Source organism: Felis catus, chromosome B2 (genome assembly GCF_018350175.1).
Source record: "Felis catus isolate Fca126 chromosome B2, F.catus_Fca126_mat1.0, whole genome shotgun sequence".
NCBI lineage: Eukaryota > Metazoa > Chordata > Mammalia > Carnivora > Felidae > Felis > Felis catus.
Genome location: NC_058372.1, coordinates 146398861 through 146418921, shown reverse-complemented (window position 1 = coordinate 146418921; position 20061 = coordinate 146398861). Strand labels below are relative to the sequence as shown.

Below are 20061 nucleotides of genomic sequence, written 5' to 3'. Positions count from 1 at the left end.
CCCCGTTAGCTGGAGCTTCTGCTCTCTCTCAAAGATAAACATTAAAAACATTTTTTTTTCATCTAGTATGTGAGGCAGCAAAAAATAATAAAATACAATGGTCAAGTCTATCGAAGTCTAAAGAACACGTATTGGGGTAAATATTTTTCTATTCTCAAGGGATGTACCCAAAAACAAAACTGCCATCAAACAGCTGCAAAAAAAGTCAAGTCGCTTTTCCTTACCTCATGTCTTCCCAACAAACAGAGAAGGGCACCGTGGCTGCTTAATACACATTTTAATTGAGTGCTGCCATTGGGAGGGAAAAAAATGTGGAACCTCTACTTTCCGTATCAGACAAAGCAGGTAATTAACAGCCATTATGGCACAATTCCTTATCGTCAAAATACACAATGGAGGCTAACTTCTCTCAAAGCCAATGCTCTGTTACCAAAAAGCATAGCGGGTGTTTCAGGGTCACATTCACTTCTCTATTACACAAGCATACATTTACTGCTCAGTCAGACACCTATAATTAAACACAAGAAGACTATAATGCTAATATTCAGGCTAGCTTGCATGGAAGGGGGTTCCCCCTCCTCCCCGTACAGATGATTGCTTTTCATTTCAGAGTTTCAAGCAGCTACAGTTCACTTAGTTTTGATTACATGGCAATTAGATATGCAAATGTATAAGATCCGGAAAAATACTTTTTCAAACATCAGATTGAGCAATCAGGCTCATTCTCTTCTCTTGTATATACGAGCAGCTCATTAAACAACTATTGTCTAAAAATAAAAAAATAAAAAAATTCTGTCTTAAAAGCCTTAGTTGGTTTTTTTTTGTTTTTTTTTTTTGTTTTTTTTTTTTTTTTTTTAAACATTTAAAACACATCCTTAGAATAATCTCTCTTGGCAAAACCCAGTTCGTGTGTATGTGCTTGTGCTGGGTGGGGGAGACATGGAAAGAACACATCCTAATTCACACTATTTAGGGTTACTTTGAGACTGGTCACGTAATTTGCTGTAAACATTTTAAAATATACAACTTAAAACTTTCCATTAAATGACACTTATTATTAACAAAGTACAAAATATTACAAGTAATTGTAATACGTATTCTAACCATTTGATTGAGAAACTTTTTTTCTCTTACTTTATGGTTTTACATTACAAGCTATATGCAGATGTTAGAGAAAAATCATGTATACTCTGGAGGAGGGGGGTGGTAAAAACATTTGCACTTCAAGAAGATCAAAAACTGTTACTTATATCTGTGGGTGCGACTTGAAAAACTAATATGGCCACTGATGTTATTTCAAAATGTACTTCTATAATGTCTCTATCCTGGCAATTAATGTTACTTTTAGGTTTTAAATTTCAACTTTGCTTCTTAATTCTTAACCTCAAGTCCTACTCGACTAACTTATAAAGTGCTTGCTGGCTTTCCTTTTCTTTTTTTCTCTCTTTTGTGTAATTTGAGTCATAGGTCAATCATTTATACTTAAGTAAATTATCAAGGGATTCTTCTGCATCATATTTGATGCTCCTTTACTTTGGAAAATTCAAGAAAGTGGTGTCTAAAATTCTGTAGTAAGAACATAATTTTCCAACGGGCATCAATTATGTCCACACTTCACTGAGCACATGAGGAAATATAAATCACTGCTCTTGGAGAATGCAGCCTGGGGAAGGAAACAGGATTAGTAAAATTAAATATTACACTGTATCTTTAGAGTACAAGTAGTCTGGAAGTTGGAACAAGAGAAGATTAGGGAAGGCTGAAGTGCTCTGACAGTGCTGATTTAAAATGAACTTGGAAGAAAGTTCCTGGCCAACGCCACCTTTGTCTGCCACCTCAACAACTTCAAGAGCCTACTCACATATCCACTTGCTTCAACTCTTACCCGACTCCATACACATTTACAACCTTTACAACCCATTCTCTGTTTTGAGACAATTCTTTTAAAAAATCTATCAGATCATGGGGCGCCCGGGTGGCTCCGTTGGTCAAGCATGCGACTTCGGCTCAGGTCATGATCTTGCTGTTTGTGAGTTCAAGCCGTGCGTCAGGCTCTGTGCTGACAGCTCAGAGCGTGAAGCCTGCTTCAGATTCTGTCTCCCTCTCTCTCTGTACCGCCCCCCCCCACCTCTCTCTCTCATAAAAAAAGGAGGAGGAGGAGGAGGAGGAGGAGGAGGAGGAGGAGGAGGAGGAGGAGGGGGAGGGGGACAGGGAAGGGGGAGGGGGAGGGGGAGGGGGAGGAGGAGGAGGAGGAGGAGGAGGAAGAAAATTTAAAGGAGCCTGAGTGGCTCAGTCATTAAGCATCTGACTTTGGCTCACACTGGGTGAGCTCTGGTCCTGCTTCAGGTAAAAACACAAGCCCACGGGGAGCCTCGCTTCTCTCTCTCTCTCTCTCTCTCTCTCTGCCCCTCACTCACTTGTGCCCTCTAAATAAAAAATTACCTAATTAATTAAATATTGAAAGGCAGGCTGTATTTATCGTTTAGGTCTAATTAGTGATAATATCTCCTGTCATCTTTACAGTGTCCTGGTGCAGATGACAAACTGTACAGCCATCATGACATCTGGGCACTGTTTGGTGCTCAACTTGTACGGGACCCTGTAGGCACACACTCCTTCAGCACATACTTCCCGAGTACCAACTATGTGGCAGGCACTTACAGCCCCCCCCTGAGGACAGGGAGGTGAACAAAGCGAACAAGACAGACAGCACTCTGCGCTCATGGAACACACCCCTCTAGAAGGCAGACAGACATAATGAACACATAAAGTATCTCAAAAGCCACGATGGATATGACGAAAAATGCAGGAGGCAAAAGGATAAAAGGACAGTGGAGGGGCATCAAAGTTTGCTGTATCTGAGCAGAGTGGTTATAGGAGGTCTCTAAGAAAAAGTGAAATTGGACAGAAATGTGAAATGAAATGGGGATCAGGTTACATAGTGTTGGGGGGAGACTATTCCAGAGAGTGTACAAAACCAAACTCTGCAATGACAGACAGCATCAGCATGTTCACAGAATGAAAAGACAGGCGCTCGGTCACAGAGGCAGCCAACAGAGGAGAGGCCTGGAAGACAGCAGGACAAGATCATGGTGGGCCTGTTAGCCACAGTTAAGATCTCTCAATTAAGTACATGAACATACACTGCAGGATTATTTTAAAAATTCACTATGGTTGCTTGAGGGAGACAGACAGGAACAGCAGATAGAAGGGCATCAGAAGGCTACAGAGAGCAAGTACAGTGTAGTAATCAAACCCATGCACTCAAACCAGCCTGGGTTCAAATCCTGACTAAGCAACTCACTAGCTGGGGTTAAGGGAAGGTTCTTAACATCCTCACCCTCCGTGACCTCAAGGATAAAATTAGAATGAAAAGAGTAGCTACTCCAAGGGACCGTTTGAGGATTAAAAGGATGAATTCGCATGGAGGGAGGGAATACAGAGCACCTCAATCAGGCAAGAGCTTCGTGCTCTGCAGCCTTAACATCACTTCCACTGCCACTTCCTCCACCAGTAATGTCAGCCATTCCAGTCACCACTCGCTCTCCCCTCCACCAAAGGAGTCAAGGTGTTAAGTAAGCAAGCTGGAATGCAGGGGAGATTCCAACTGAGAGCCGTAAATTCTAAAGCCAACAAGAGGAGTAGGAGGGGTATATATCCTATACCCTCCGGTATTACATACATAGCATATATGTAACAGAGAACGAGATCTTAATCTATCAGAAATGAGTATCTTCGATACAGGTGAATGTCAACTACTAAATATGAAGCAAAAGACAAAGTTAGAAAAACAACAATTTTGCACACTGTATTATAGTAATAACGCACGTGGACAAGAGTCAGTAACCAATGCTATTAAGACGACGGGGCAAAACCTTGTTGACAAGAAGATATTTACAAAGTTTCAAAGTGTTACCCGGAAATTAGTTATTAATTTGAAAGGGGAAAAAGTACCTCTACAGTGAAAAAATACGATTGACATCATTTAACTACATCAACAATGTTAATATCATCAAAACGGGGCAAACTAACACTGTGTAACTAACGCTGTGTGCTAAGGGCACATCACTTTTTAAAAACATTCCTGCCAAAGATAAACGACCTGAAATTGATCATGGGAAAACAATGAAACAAATCCAAATCATGAAAGACAATGAAAGGTTGAGTAGCTGTTTCAAATTAGAGGTCTAGAGAGACAAATGTCATGTGTGATCTGAAGTGGTTTCTGGGACAGAAAGAATTTAAATGAACAGAAAATTGGAGAAATTTGAGTTTAGAATGTCTGTCAAAGAACATAATATTGAAGCAGTATTAAATTTGCTAGATTTGAAGAAAGAGACCTTAATGATGTAAATGGATGTCCTTGTTCTAAGAACTGCATTCTAAGATAGGGATGAGGGGTCATAGCAACTGTAACTTAACTCTCAAATGATTCAGCAAATGAAAAGGTAATAATTAGTTTATACCTACACACGTGAGTGCACACACATAAGGTCAATTCTCATTATTCATCTATAAAGTCACCGTGAACACTGAATTAGAGAATACTGAACCATTGCTCCTAAGGGAAACACAGGGTTATGCTACTGTGAGCCTCTGGTCACAACAGTTTCGCTAGTCAATGGAAATGTAATCCTGTTTTATGCATGTTTACGTTTAAAGACACATTTTAAATATATACTGTTAATTCATTAACACTGATCTCACGGCCAACAACACTGCAACTCACTCCTGAAGGAAGACAAACACCATGTGTGCTTAGAAACATAGAGAGCAATTTGCTTTGGAGTCATTTTTAACATCAAAATCACCACCAAAACCCAACTAAGCAAAAACCATAGCACTAAGTAGACAGTGAAAAGAACACTTAAGGAAAGCATTAGCAAGAAAACAAGACGACTAGCGTTGTTTTACTCAACTTTGGCTGGAAACAAGAGCACTGGATGACTTACAAATTTGTTTTTGCTGCTCTGCATTAAGTCCACGAAAAACTGTGAATATGCCACAAGTATTAATTTTGGAATTGCTAGTAAATTTTGGCAAGTAGGTGAACTCACAAATACACAATCCGAAAATAACAGGCATTAACCATGTGTATGTATGTAAGTGAATACATATAGACACAGAGGGAGAGAATACCCAGGAGCCCACAAAGATGTACAAAATGGTAACAAATCTGGCAAATCTAGGTGAAGGGTATACAGGATTCACTGCTCTCCCAAATTCTGTACTGCTCTTACAAGTTTCTGCTAGGTATAAAATTTGGATTTTTTTCAAAATGATAATTAAAAGAAAATACAGGGGCGCCTGGGTGGCTCAGTCGGTTGAGCGTCCGACTTCAGCTCAGGTCACGATCTCACGGACCGTGAGTTCGAGCCCCGCGTCAGGCTCTGGGCTGATGGCTCAGAGCCTGGAGCCTGCTTCCGGTTCTATGTCTCCCTCTCTCTCTGCCCCTCCCCTGTTCATGCTCTGTCTCTCTCTGTCTCAAAAATAAATAAACGTTAAAAAAAATTTTTTTTAAATAAAAAATAAAAGAAAACACAAAATAGTGGTTTGGGGTAGTAGCAATGACAGGCAATACAAAAATGAACATCAAAGTGCAAACATATATATTAACAGATTTAACATCACTAACCAAAAATGTGTAAATTAATAGAGTGTATTTCTGTCCCCCAATTTTGGAGAAGATACATTACACAAGCATTTTCACTTCCTGTTGAGAGTGCTTAAAATTTCAAATAGAAGACAATTTTGGTAAAAAAAACATTTTCAACCAACCAATTATACTTCTACAAATTTATCCTACGTGCAGATGTTCTTCACAACATTTTCATAGTAAAAACAATTCATTTTTAACATGTATGTGAGATTTTACGGTCACAGACAGATAGAATACTCTTAAGTAAAATATATTAGTTTACCAAAACATATGGTCTCAAAATATGCATCAACATATAAATGTAACACTTGCCTCCAAAAGGGAAAGATTATGACTAAAAACACAACTAAATTGTTCTAATATTTTTTATAATATGAAAGGCTTTCATAATTAAGAAAATTTTTTTTGCAATAAATATGCTTATGTATTTTTGCTTTTACTTCTTGTGACTTCTTTTAAAGTTGTGACCTCTTAAATTTTAAAGGTCTTAAAACACTTTAATTCAACAGCTTGATCATATCACACATCTTCAAGTACAAGGATACTTCCAATTACTCAATTGTCTATCATTCTATAATTTCATAATACTTTAAATTTTTGTATTTTCATTGTTCAGAATTCCATTTTGTTTAATTTCTTATAACAGGCATCTTTTTTATTTAAAAACAACACAATGAATAAAAACAAGAAAAGAGAAATGGCCAAAGGAAATGAACAATTTGTCAGTGAAAACACTGTTGCAAACTGCCATTTACCAAAAATTTTAAATGCATATTTTAACTAATTTTGTTCATTATGTATTTACTTATTTTTGATATATTTTATTGTCAAGTTAGCTAACATACAGTGTGTACAGTGTGCTCTTGGTTTTGGGGTACATTCCCATGATTCATCACTTACATACAACACCCAGTGCTCATCCCGACAAGTGCCCCCCCTCAATGTCCATCACCCATTTCCCCCTCTCCCTCACCCACCATCAACCCAAGTTTGTTCTCTTATTTAAGAGTCTCTTATGGGTTTGCCTCCCTCTCTCATTTGAAACTATTTTTTTCCCATTCCCTTCCCCCATGGTCTTCTGTTAAGTTTCTCAAGTTCCACATATGAGTGAAAACACACGTCATGCTCTCATCACTCGTGGGTTTGAGCCCTGCTTCGGGCTTGGTGCTGAGAGCTCAGAGCCTGGAGCCTGCTTTGGATTATGTGCCTCCCTCTCTCTGGCCCTTGCCCACTCACATTCGGTCTCTGTCTCTCAAAAATAAACAAATATCTTTTTAAAAAAGCAATCAAAAATGCCCAAGACATAATTTCATAATTTAAATGAACACAAGTTAATCAGTCAGAAATTAATCTTATTAGTTACAAAGATGAAATTACACAAAACTTACCCATAGGCCTCAGGGCGCCTCTGTGGCTCAGTTACGTACTCGACTCTTGGTTTCGGCTCAGGCCATGATATTACAGTTTGTGAGTTCGCGCCCCACATCGGACTCCACACTAACAGGGTGGAGCCTGGGATTCTCTCCCTCTCTCTCTCTCTCCCTCTCTCCCTCTCTCTCTCTCTCCCTCTCTCCTTCTCTCTCCCTCTCCCTCTCTCCCTCTCTCTCTCTCCGTCTCTCTCTCTCCCTCTCTCTCCCTCTCTCTACCCCTTCCCTGCTCATATTCGCTCTCTCAAAAAAAAAAAAATAAATAAAGTAAAAAACCCCCCAACCTTATAGACCTTTACAGAACATGTCTAACTGCTATAATTTCTATTTACCCTCTTCTAAGTAACAGATAATTCACAAAATAAAAAATTATTTCTATAATCTGAGATTCACAGTTTCAATTTTTTGGACCCACAGGCTGTGATATCATCCTGGTATGATGATTTGTGACAATAAATAAATAAATAAAGTTAACAATTATACCTGTCTTTCAAAGCAAAAGAGTTAACAATTAGATATAAAAGGTTAACATGTTTTAAAATCAAAAGAGTAACAATTTCTTTAAATCATTCTCTCTCATAACTGGAGTAAATGGAAAAATAAAACTAGTAGGACAGAACAGGATGGCTCACTAGGCTTATGAAACTGCCCAATAATTTGTTGTTAATATGACAGAAAAAATTTTCCAATCAAAGTTTCTTGTTAAAGGATTTCTGAAAAAGAGTATCAACTGATGCAGCATAAATGATATACACATAAGCAACGTTCCACTACTAATTCTGTCAACAGGGACTGAATCCTCTGAAAAGAAAATCTGTTCTATACAACACAACTACAAGGTGCTCAAATATTCCTTAACTAAATTGACTGCAATCCAATCAAGACTTAATTTTAAAAGGCTCATTAACGGCATCTAGTGATAAAACGGACTCTCCCTTCTCACTGAAACTCATATCTCATTTCATTAGACATGGACAATTAACTCATCTTGGTATTAGATCTATGGTGAGCAATTAGCTTAAGTTTTACAGGTTACACAATGTGTTACTTTACTAAAGAAAACAAAGGTTTATTCTCACTGGATCCATCTTTTTCCTCCTCAAAGAGTGTCTCACCAATTTTAATAAAACTGTACCTTAAATAAACAAATTTTAAATCCTCCCAATCTTTCTTAAACAATTAATGTGGCAAAGCAGCATCTCTATTCTGTAAATGTCTTGAGATACTACCCAATCCAAAAGAAGCATATGATTTTTATTGCACTGTTTTATACTTTTCTATCTTAAAGTAACACTAAGCCACTTGAGTCCATAATAAACATGTAACCAGGAAAGTAGAAAGTCAATATTCTAAGATGAATTTTATTTTAAAAGCACACACAGCAAAACCAAGAGAATGAGAAGAACAAAGCAGAGAGGGAGAAAACACCATGGAGCTGGTTTACAGTTCTGAAAAACCAGCAGGTTATGTCACAAGCTTAGGTATTTAAACCGGTCCTGCAGGAAGTATAGGCAGCACGTATAGAAACCAAGTGTGTTTACAAACTTTTACAGCATTCCAACTGGATAATTTTTATCTGTTGATATAAAAAGTTTTAAACAGGACTGAATTTGTCTTTTTCAAATTCTATTTATCTGATAATTTCATTATAGTTTACAAAAGGATTGGTCTATGATGGATTTGAATTTTTTTTGTAATGGTCTTTTATGGCAGATTATTTGAAAAACAGTAGTTTAACTCTTCCAGAAAGCAAGCCTTCTTTACTCTTTAAAAAGAAACCTATCAATCACTTTGAGGTTGAATTCAAGGCCAAATACCGTAACATTAAAAGAAAAAAAAAAGGCTAAAGTTAAAAGGTTATAGCTAGAGCAGGACACGTTTAAGACAGAAGTATTACCATCTCATTACGGCAAAGGCTCTACGGTTTAGAGATAGATCATACTTGTTTAATTAAGATCAGAGGATCTACGTTTCAAAGATGCCAATTTTATCTCAACACAAGGAGGCACTTTCTAACAGACTTGGTCCTTTTGTTTTGACCTTACATCTCTTCTCCCTTCCACCTAGCCCTTGTACTACTGTCCAGTTATCTCTTTTAGAACAAGAAACATATAATTAACTTCTTACCTTAAAAACATGAGCGCCAATGTGCCGCTTTCAAAACTTAAAAAAAAATTAGTATTCAAGTCCCTCTATCCTCAGCTCTCAGCCTTATCTCCAATATCTACACTGCCTCTCCCACCACACCTCCTAACTTCCACTGCATTGGGCCAAGTATAACGTGACAACATACCCAGGCTGATCCTGCCCCCTTGTAAATTCAAGGCAACTGAATTTTCCTCTCAACTGCCTTGTAAGTTCCTGCTACAGTCCAATCCTCTCTAGCTTTTCCTAAAACCTTCAACCTGCAAAAGAACACACTGTATACTTCCCTTGACCACCCACAGCACAATGTGTAACATCTACTGACTGGAGCATTTACCACACTGTGTATTAATTCACTGTCAATGTATCAGTCTCACACAGATGAAAGCTCCTTGAGGACAAAAATCGTAAGCACTGAAAAATATCTGCTGCTTGAGAAGGTATTAAATTAACTATGGAAGGAGGTAACAAAAATTGAGTTACAGGTCACCTGGGTAGCTCAGTCAGTTAAGCGTCCAACTCTTGATTTCGGCTCAGATCACAATCTCACAGTTTCTACGATCCAGCCCCACAACGGGCTCTGTGCCTCTGCTCTCTCTCTCTCCTTCTCTGCCCCTACCCCACTCATGCTCTCTCTCTCTCTCTCACCCAAAATAAATAAAAACTAAAAAAAAAAAAAAAAAGGTTAAAAAAATTGAGTAACAACCATTTGCAATACAGGAATAAAGTATCACGAAATTAATTACCACAAGGGTGGTTGAAGTTCATAGCTTTAATATAGTTCCTTCTAAATCAGATTACTCTAATTTTCATAATCATTCTTCTAAAGCAACTGATCTGTTTTCATAGCTAAATGCTATTATTCAAACCAGATTCATGAAACTTTATAAGAATGCAATTTGTAAGATTTAGAAGATTAAGGGAGAATCTGTATAAGTTCCTACTTTCTAATACATCAAGTCAAAGGTACCAGTAAGAAGGGGGGCTGGGGAAGGGGGAGTAAGGCAGGGATGGATATAAAGTAGAAAAACCCACTCCTCTAAGGGAACAGACTTTCCCAACTAAGGATTCCACAAGAGAATCAAGTCTGTAATGCCTGGTCCAAGACATAAATTACATGTAATCGACTTCTCTCCTACACATCTATGGTACTCATTATGAATCACTCTAGGTGAAACTGAAGAACTTCTATGTTCTGTGGTTCAGAAGAAGAAGCACAGCTAGAAAAGGCTATGTAAACTAATAGAATATCACAGCACTTCTCTTGAAAACATTTTAAATAGTGATTAATTTCTTAGGCACAAACAAGTCTGTTAAAATTATAATGTACCTAAACACCAGTTATTCTTTTTCAACTATGCTTAATAACTATTTATAAATGGGTTGGAAGGGAACATAAAAAATGTATTGCAAAGAAATGACTAATTTGGAAACTCGTAACAGCAATGACCTTTTATACACACACACACACACACACACACACACACACACTTAGGGAAACAGTTTATTTTTTATTTCAGAGAGAGAGAGAGAGAGAGAGAGAGCGTGAGTGGGGGAGAGAGGCAGAGGGAGTGTCAGAGAAAGATGAGGAGGAGAAAGAGAAAGAGAGAAAGAATATCAAGTAGGCTCCACACTCAGCATGGAGCCCGATCCCATGACCCTGAGCTGAAATCAAGAGTAGGCTGCTCAACCGGCTGAGCCACCTAGGTGCCCCTAGAATACTTTCTTTAAAACTCCCTTTAACAGATGTTCAATCTCCTGCATGAAATATGAAAGTTTAACACTCTGTTGGTGAATCTGCTGGGAAACTGGTACTCTCAAACACCGTTGATGGTAATGCAAAATGAGAACCACCCCTAGAGACAGAGGAATTCAGCACTAGCTAACAAAATTACATATTACACTTCTAGAACTCTATCCTGAAGATAAACTAGCAAGGACACGTAAAGATGTATATAAAAACTATTCAATGCAGCACTCTCCCTAAGTGTAACAGCAAAAGCCTAGAAGCAACCTGAATGTCCATTAATAGGGGAATGTTAGAATAATTTATGGTATATCCGAACAATGGAATATGATAAAGTTATCAAAAGGACTCTTTCTATATACTCCCACCAAGTGATCTCAACAATACAGTATTAAATAAAAAAAATAAAGGTGTATTAGAGTGCAGTATATATAACTACCTCTGAAGAGAGTGAGACATTACGCATATAGGCATACACATTTGTCATACTATAAAACTGTTCACGTTTAAAAAGAAATGTGAAGATAAACTGAAAACTAATATAAAAAATTTATCTGAATAGCAAGGAGCAAGAATACATAAAGGCAACAGGGATAACAGCCAGATTTCTCTGAACAGTCCCTACTTGTAGATTTGACTTTGGAGCCAAGTCAATATTTTACAAGTAACAGAAAAATAACTTATGCAATTATTAAAACAAGAAAGCCAAGTCCAAATGAGTTTAAATGTGGACCCCTATAATGACATAAATATTATACAATGGAAAACTTAGTTTTCAAGTGACAGTAATTTTAATCTCTAGTGAATTATACCCTAAAAATAATATGGCATGGGGAAAAATTGTTTTCACTGACTATATTATTGATAGTCTTGACTGTATAGTTATTCTGAGACTTGCATATACTTTAGAATAAAGCAAATGAATGTGTCTTTAGGAACCAGGATTTTCAGTGGAAACAAAATAAACATATAACATGAATTAATTAAAATACCGTAGCCTTCATTTTAGATGAGAATGACCTTGTATACATCTATACTCTCGAATATGTGTGTATGTATGTACCTCCTAGCTCTGTTCTGAAAAGGTCTACAAATAGAGTATCACTGAAGTCCAGAACGCCGTCTCTACCTACCATTTTTCACTAGAAGTAATTAAAGAAATGGCTGGTTCCAACTCTGGGGAGGAATTTTCCAAGATGACACTGGACTATCATTATCACACGAGAAAGCAAAGTTACTTGCCCCAGCCACTGGGTAGTGTCAGAAGGGCTTAGAAGTGAACTTGAGGAGGCCCCAATGGCCAAACATCATGCTCATTAAAAAACACTAACTGCAACGAACTGAAACACATCAAAACAGCTTATGCATTCATAATGATATTCAAAAAGGAAACAAACAAACAAAAAACCCTCATTCTGTACCTTTAAAGGATTCCTAGGAACCAGCTATTTTAAAACTAGTGAGAGCATTTATCTAGCCTTTCCTATAAAAGTGAATCTAGCTAATATTAATGAAATAAGATACAACTATTTTGCAACTCCTACTGAAGTAAAGGGACTAAAAAACCCACCATCACCACACTACTTGTGAAATACTCTTTCAAAAAGAAGAAAGGAAATGAGGGAGGGAAAGCAAGAGATCTGAATCTGATTAAACCTTTCTCACTACCAATTTACCAAAAAATACAGAGGACAGAGATCAGTGTTAAACACCACCATGCAATCAGCAAAATCCACAGGAATTATTTAGAATAAGTCAGTCCCTCGACAAACAAACTTCAAGAAGGCAAAATGGGGCTGAGGGACAGAATGTCTTAAGCAATCTATCAATTAACTACAATGTATACGCCCCTCACTTGGATGCCACCCAATTTTCTTAAAAAGACATTTATGACACAAGGGGGTACTATGAACACTGATAAATATTTGAAAACATAAAGAAAATTTCTAGTGATAAAGAAAAGCATAAACACCACAACATTAAGAGCCCTGCTATTTTAGGAAAACATAATAAAATATTTACAGATGAAATTACATCTGGACTATGCTCCCGAAATTATATGGCATGCAGAAGGGGGAAGAAGAGCCATGGAGGAGTGAGGGCACTGGAAGGAGGTGGGCAATGCTGGCACTGGGTGATGGATAATTACTACTTAAAAGCAGCCATGATGAAAAGTTAAAAAAAACAACTACACCTATGCTAAAGGTTGTCAGAAAGCCAAGTATTCAACAAGATCATTAATACAGGTTGTCAGGAACCATGCTTGTACTTGATGTTATGTCACTGTCCATCACAGCCACGTTAGTATGGGAACCAAAAAACTATTAATTTGATCTCTTTGCAAGTGTTGGGACAGTAGTGACATCTTTCCTAAGAATAAAAGTCAAAGCACCCCCCCCCCCAATCAAGAAAATGCATCTTTGCATACTGTTATCCATACTGCCTTGAAACGTCCTTTATAAACGTGCCTTCCTATCACCCAGCACAAAGTCTTAGATATTATAAAGCTCAATTACTTAGTGAAATGACAGGACAGGGTGGAGTTGCTGAAGAAAATGCTAATTATGAAGCATCACGTCTAATATGATTCATGTTCTAGAACACATGTGAACGTGTATGTAACTGCATGAAGAATGATCTACAAGATGTGCCCACACTGTCCACAGGGTGGTCTCCAGATGGACAGAACCAGGTGCCTTTAATTTTTTTTTCAAGACTATCTGTACCTTTAAACCTTTCCAAAAATATCATATATTAACTAAGTAATTAAAATATATGTTAACCATAAGAAATAGAGACAACAGAAAAATTTATAATGTATATGAAAAGAATGTAAAAATGTTATGAAATTCTACTTACGTTTACAACTATACAATACGCCTCTCTAACAACATTCCATAAATCATGTTCCATAAAACACTGCAGAGCCCCAAGCAGTTATAGAAGCATCTCTTAAAAACAAAACTATGGTCAAATATATTTGGTAAATAAAAGTTAAAAACAAAATTAAGGGGCGCCTGGGTGGCGCAGTCGGTTAAGCGTCCGACTTCAGCCAGGTCACGATCTCACGGTCTGTGAGTTCGAGCCCCGCGTCAGGCTCTGGGCTGATGGCTCAGAGCCTGGAGCTTGTTTCCGATTCTGTGTCTCCCTCTCTCTCTGCCCCTCCCCCATTCATGCTCTGTCTCTCTCTGTCCCAAAAATAAATAAACGTTGAAAAAAAAAAAAAAACAAACAAAACAAAAAAACAAAATTAAAAAAGTGAAAATTTACTGCAGATTGATCAGATTTTAAATTCAAAACCTATACTCTGAGGAGAATGATTTGCGTAGTTCAATGTGAATGTCCAGTGCGATACGCGTTCATAATTACCGCAGTCATCGGTTACAAAAGGGGGACTGCAGAAGTTACTTCACCTCTTTCGGCCTCTAATCCTGTGAGAAGAGTTAAACTATCTTCTGGAGTTCTGGAGGATCTGAGTAAGACACCGCACAGACTGCAAAAGCGGTTGATGCCATCTGGTCACAGTTACTAGCAGCCCGAGAACGGCCATCTGATCCCTTAAGGGCACATCCTTTCATTTCAAGCAAAGAGCTCTAACGAGAATCTCAATGGAAATTCCCAGAATAGACAATATTCAACTAACCTGGCTTTGATCAACTGTAGACATTTCACTCATCAACATTTCTGGCTAAGGGGTGGGAGTGGGAAACAGAAACACAAGCATGGCTACCCAGTGCCCACCTGTTTATGACAGGGAAGCTCCCAGTGAACAGCTAACGGATGTTGACGAGACCAATTTCCAGAGTGTCACCTACAACGACCACTCACAAAGACTCCCAAAGGTGAACTTCATTTACCACTTTAATAACGATCACTCCACAATAATATATCAAGTACCTAATTATGCACAAAACACTCTTCTTTTTTAATGACTTACATGTTTTCATCTGCTACACTGGAAACCAGCTGACTGCCACCTCTGTTGTTTGAAGGTGAACCCATTCCCTTAACATAAAAACATTTTTTCCCAGGGCTCTCCACATGGCTCCTCTGCAACATCAATGGGAAAACTACCAAAAGTCACTTTCTTTTCCAAAAATTACTTCTTTAAAACTTCTAATATGCTCAACTATATAGTTTTCTACCAGAAAATGGGATTAAATCCTTCCTAAAGAGTTTCTGAAAATCAGGGGAATGATACATAAAAACAAAATTTCAAAATAGATTATCCCTGAGGAAAAAACCAAAAAGATTAGAAGTTTCACAAAATATATTCATATTAACTTCACAGTCAACACGCAGAAGTACTCAATATTTGAATTCTACTATTTCTGAAGCTGCTATTGCCCTCAGAAATGGCTCCTAACTAGGAAGAAGTACACCACAGGATAGAATACAGGCTGTGGGTTGAGTCTGGACTGCCACTTTTTGGCATGTGACCTTTGGTAAATTATTCAACCTCCCTGAGCCTCAATTTCCTCATCTACAAAATAGGAACAATAAAACTCAGATCACCTCACACCTGTGAGAATGGCTAAAATCAACAACACAGGAAACAATGGGTGTTGGCAAGGATGTGACAAAAAAGAACCATCTTGCACTGATGCTGGGAATGCAAACTGCTGCAGCCGTTGTGGAAACAGTATAGGGGTCCCTCAAAAACTTAAAAATAGAACTACCCTATGGTCCAGCAATCTCACTACTGAGTACTAACCCAAAGAACACAAAAACACTATTTCAAAGGGATACATTCACCCCTATGTTTACAGTAGCATCATTTACAACAGCCAAATTATGGAAGCCACCCAAGTGTCCACTGATTGGTGAATGGATAAAATAAGATATGGTGTCAATACACACACATAATATATACTTTATATAATGTGTGCGTATATATGTAAGCATAACGGAATATCATTCAGACATAAAAAAGAATGAAAATTTGCCATTTGCAATGACATGGATGGAGCTAAAGACAATAATGGGAAGCAAAAAAAAATCAGTCAGAGAAAGAAAAATACCACAGAATTTCACTCATACATGGAATTTAAGAAACAAAACAAACAAGCAAAGAGAAAAAGAGAGAGAGCAACCAAGAACCTGACTCTTAACTACAGAAAACAAATTGATCGTTACCAGAGAGCTGAGAGGTGTGGGGGACTGGGTTAAACAGGGGATCAGGGTTATGGAGTGCATTTGCTGTAATGAGCACCTGGTGATGTTACAGTACTGCTGAACCACTACGCTATATACCCCAAACTAACACAACATGTAAAACAAATTAAAATGATAGAAAAAATAATAAACTTACAAGTAGAAGTTATGGGGGGGAAACCTCAGATTAATTAAAACAAATGCATGTAAAATACCGAGAATAATGCTTGATATTGTGTAAATCCCAAGAACTTCCATAAAACTAGTGGTTTCCACTTGCTGACACCATACATTCAATCAGAGACAGAGGTACAGCTGGCTTGCCACAGACAAGCACTGCCCTATGCTGGCTGAAACAGACAAGCTTTCCAAGCTTTGGTCACGGACTCTCATGAAGTCTCACCACAGTGCCTGCTCTTAGGTCCCATGGGGTTTGCCCAGGACCATTCCACTGGGTATTTACATGCAAAACTCAATGCTGTTATTCCTGTCAATAACTTGAATTCCTGTCAATAACACCAATCCAAGAGAATAAAAATTAAAGTGGCATGTTCACTCCCTTGCTTAAAACCGGCAGCTTAGATGATACGGTACTGCTGATCTTGCCCCAAAACTTAAAAGCACATGGGGTTTACAATTTTCTCTATTTACAAATTCTTTTACGGGGATGTGGTGGGGTCGGGGGTGGGGGGACATCTATGCCTTTCATTTATTACCTAAACTAAACATTCATTCCTTTCTCAGATTTTTTTTTTCCAGGTCCTACTCTGTACCAAGGTGCTCATCAAACACCAGGGACGTATTCCATAAAAGACATGTTTTGCCTTCACTGAGTTTACCAGTCTAGTGAAGGATGTAGATCAGCAAACAGCATTTCCATCATATTTTAGGCAACCAGTAAATTAAAATTTTCTAGCTTTCTCAGCTTTTATATAAATTGGTAACTCTGCAGAAAAGCTTAAAGCCAAATGGCTTTCCCTTTGAAACACCTGAAATACTCCTCAATCAGCCTAGTACAAAGGGGTATTACATCAATACTACTTTTTGTCTCCATCTGTTTGTCAGATTTTCTCAAAATAATAGCCAAGCAATAAATGACAGCACTTTCCCTTTTGACTTTACTTTTATTAACATTTTTAAGAGCTAAAGGAATACAGTAACTACTGTATAAACCAAAATGATTTGGCTAACAATTAATTATACGTAGATTTACATTAAAATTATAGAAGATACTCCTGGTATTATAAATCCGTGCATAAGTTCTCCACAGGCTTCACATACCAGTATCAAATATATGATAGTCATTCAAACTAATTTCAAGTATGTTCATCTGCACCATTTTAATAAAACTAAAATAATAACCTGGAGCCAAATTTTTTTGGTGCCTTTATTATTGTTATCCTTGCATTCATTATGTGTAATCTATAAGCTTTTTTTTTTTTAATTTTTTTTTTCAACGTTTATTTATTTTTGGGACAGAGAGAGACAGAGCATGAACGGGAGAGGGGCAGAGAGAGAGGGAGACACAGAATCGGAAACAGGCTCCAGGCTCTGAGCCATCAGCCCAGAGCCTGACGCGGGGCTCGAACTCCCGGACCGCGAGATCGTGACCTGGCTGAAGTCGGACGCTTAACCGACTGCGCCACCCAGGCGCCCCCAGTATAAGCTTTTTTTTTTTTTTATTTTGGTACCCAACAGTACACATTAAAAATAAATAAAATATGGAAACTGCTTCTACTTGTGGTTAAGAATGTGGACGATGCAGAATATGGATGCACCAACCACCAGAGGGAAAAGAACAGAAAAGTCATGAGAATATGGGATACTCAAAGGTTAGAAAACTACAAAGAAGTATCTGTCATTTCCAAAGCTTAAAAAAATGTGGCATTCCTTCCACCTTGATGCAACATAAGAGTTTAAGCTTAAAAATGCACTATCCAACTACAGCCGTCTCCCCTTATCTGCAGCTTTGCTTTCGGCCCCTTCAGCTATCCACGGGGCAACCGAAGTCAGGAAGCAGATGATCCTCCTTTTATCTCATCATCAGAAGATCTATAGTAGCCTAACGTCACAATCTCTACATCATTCACCTCACTTCATCTCATCACGTAGGCATTTTATCATATCACAACAGCAAAATGGTGAGCACAGTATAATAAGATACTATAAGAGAAAGGGAGAGAGACCACATTCACAAGACTTTTATTATAATATCTTGTTATAATTGTTCTATTAGTTATTGTTAATACCCTTCTGTGCCTAATTTATAAATTAAACTTATCATCAGTATGTATGTACAGGAAAAGACAGAATATATATAGGGTTCAGTACCATCTGCGTTTTCAGGCTCCAAAGGGGGTCTCAGGATGTACCAGCTATGAATAAGGGGCACTACTGTAATGGTGTTAAGATAACATTTATTAAGAACAATCATTAACATTAATCGATCACTTACTATGATCCAAAACACTGTTCTAAGTGCTTTACAACTAATTTAATCCTCACAATCACCTTATTACTACTCCCATTTTTATACAGCATGAGGAGATTAAGTAATTTGTCCAAGGTCACAAAGCTACTAAGGGATAGAACCAAGACTCGAACCTAAGCAATCTGGTCACAAAGCTCAGTCTCTTAACCATTTTGTTCTCCTGCCAAAAATAGCAGAATATGTTCTAAAATTTCAACCTGAATCAAAAATAGAATTCATGATGTCTCATTACACAATTTCCAAGCTCGAACCCTTGGTGTCTCTGTGTGTATGAGTGGAGAAGGGGAGGGCCCTTAGTAGGGAATTAACAGAGGCAGGACAGGGGAAAACACATTTTTTCACATATTCATAGAATAACTTGTTTAACTGATAGGTACACTAATCTTTTGGTAAAGACTTATTTGTCTATCAACTGTCGATTTCGTTTTATTGTTCCATGGGTCTTAAATTAGCATTGCTTAATAATGCCAAAGCCAATACAACGATAAGTGCAAACACGGAAAACCAAACTGCATGGCAATATAAGATTGCAACTCAGCTAACTAAAAATATGCTGAAGTGTTGTTGAAGATTGTAACACAGAAAACTATTTTAAATACAACATTTAAATATTCTGAAGGAGGGGCGCCTGGGTGGCACAGTCGGTTAAGGGTCCGACTTCAGCCAGGTCACGATCTCGCGGTCCGTGAGTTCGAGCCCCGCGTCGGGCTCTGGGCTGATGGCTCAGAGCCTGGAGCCTGTTTCCGATTCTGTGTCTCCCTCTCTCTCTCTGCCCCTCCCCCGTTCATGCTCTGTCTCTCTCTGTCCCAAAAATAAATAAAAAACGTTGAAAAAAAAATTTAAAAAAAAATAAATAAATAAATATTCTGAAGGAGAATTCACACAATTGCCTCAAAGTATCTGTAAACTCAGCTGACAAGAACAGTTACATATAATAAAATTTAAAGATAATGAGTATTATTGAGGACTTCACCCACCCCCAACTTAACTATGAAGTAATTATTTGTCTCCAAGGAGAGTCAAGGATTCCCATGCATTCAGGTAGTGGGAGAGTAAATGAAACGAGGTGGCAGGTCAGAAAAGCAGCACATCAGAATGAAGTCAGAATATCTCGTAAATCTGGTGTTTGTTCCTTAAGCTTCACAAAGTGGTTCAATGCACATACTCCAACATAATCTGACTACAGGCCTACCACTTGAGAGTCCTTTCAAGGCAATATATTTAAAAAATAATACCCTCCACAACAGTACATTTAGTATTTGGCAATCGGATCAGGGTTTTCTTCCTTTTAAACTGAATATAATTCTCATATAGTCTTACATTAGTTTCACGGATGAATGGACCTAGAAGATATTTACTAAGTGAAAAAAGTCAAAGACAAATACCATGTGATTTCGCTTGTATGTGGAATGTTTTAAAAATGTTATTTTTTTAAAAA

The 20061-nt window shown here is 37.8% G+C and overlaps 1 protein-coding gene across 7 annotated transcripts in view; it reads right to left on the bottom strand.

Moving 5' to 3' along the window:
- QKI (QKI, KH domain containing RNA binding) overlaps window positions 1-20061 on the bottom strand; it is a 156899-nt gene that overhangs the window by 74687 nt on the left and 62151 nt on the right.